This window comes from Sinocyclocheilus anshuiensis, unplaced genomic scaffold (genome assembly GCF_001515605.1).
Source record: "Sinocyclocheilus anshuiensis isolate Anshui unplaced genomic scaffold, SAMN03320099.WGS_v1.1 scaffold1425, whole genome shotgun sequence".
Taxonomy (NCBI): domain Eukaryota; kingdom Metazoa; phylum Chordata; class Actinopteri; order Cypriniformes; family Cyprinidae; genus Sinocyclocheilus; species Sinocyclocheilus anshuiensis.
This window is the reverse complement of record NW_015551044.1, coordinates 490,639-491,205: the sequence shown is the minus strand read 5'-3', so window position 1 is coordinate 491,205 and position 567 is coordinate 490,639. Positions and strand designations below refer to the sequence as shown.

Genomic DNA, 567 nt, shown 5'->3' with positions numbered 1-567 from the left:
ATCCGTTTCCCCCAAAAAAAAAAAAAAAAAAAAACTTTCTCTCAATTTAGATTTGTTCCTTGCAATTCTGATACAAAATCTAAAAAAAAAAAAAAATTGAGACAAATACCTTTTTTTTTGTTTTTTCTTCTATGGAGCAAAAAAAAAAAAAAAAGATATAAACTCAGACTTTTTTTCTTCACATCTTGGAATTCTGAGTTTACTTAATGGAATTCTGACATTTTTTCTCTTAAAGGTGCCATAGAATGGAAAACTGTATTTACCTTGGCATAGTTGAATAATAAGAGTTCTGTACATGGAAATGACATACCGTGAGCCTCAAACACCATTGTTTCCACATTCTTATGTAAATCTCGTGCGTGCAAAAGACCACTGAAAAAGAGGCAAATCCCAACATAACACCTACTGTGACGTTACATTCGGGCTCATTAATGTTTACGCCCCCAACATTTGCATAATGTATATCAGCCCATGTTCTAGGCCAGCTGGACCTGCACAGCCGAATCATCGAGGCAGTGTTTCCAGATGTTGCTATTAAAACAAACAAAAACCAATAAATAAATAAAC

At 33.5% G+C, this 567-nt stretch overlaps 1 protein-coding gene across 1 annotated transcript in view; it reads right to left on the bottom strand.

Annotated features, from left to right (window-relative positions):
* LOC107661618 (nucleoporin NUP188 homolog) overlaps positions 1-567 on the bottom strand; it is a 23,182-nt gene that overhangs the window by 7,613 nt on the left and 15,002 nt on the right. The window lies entirely within an intron of this gene.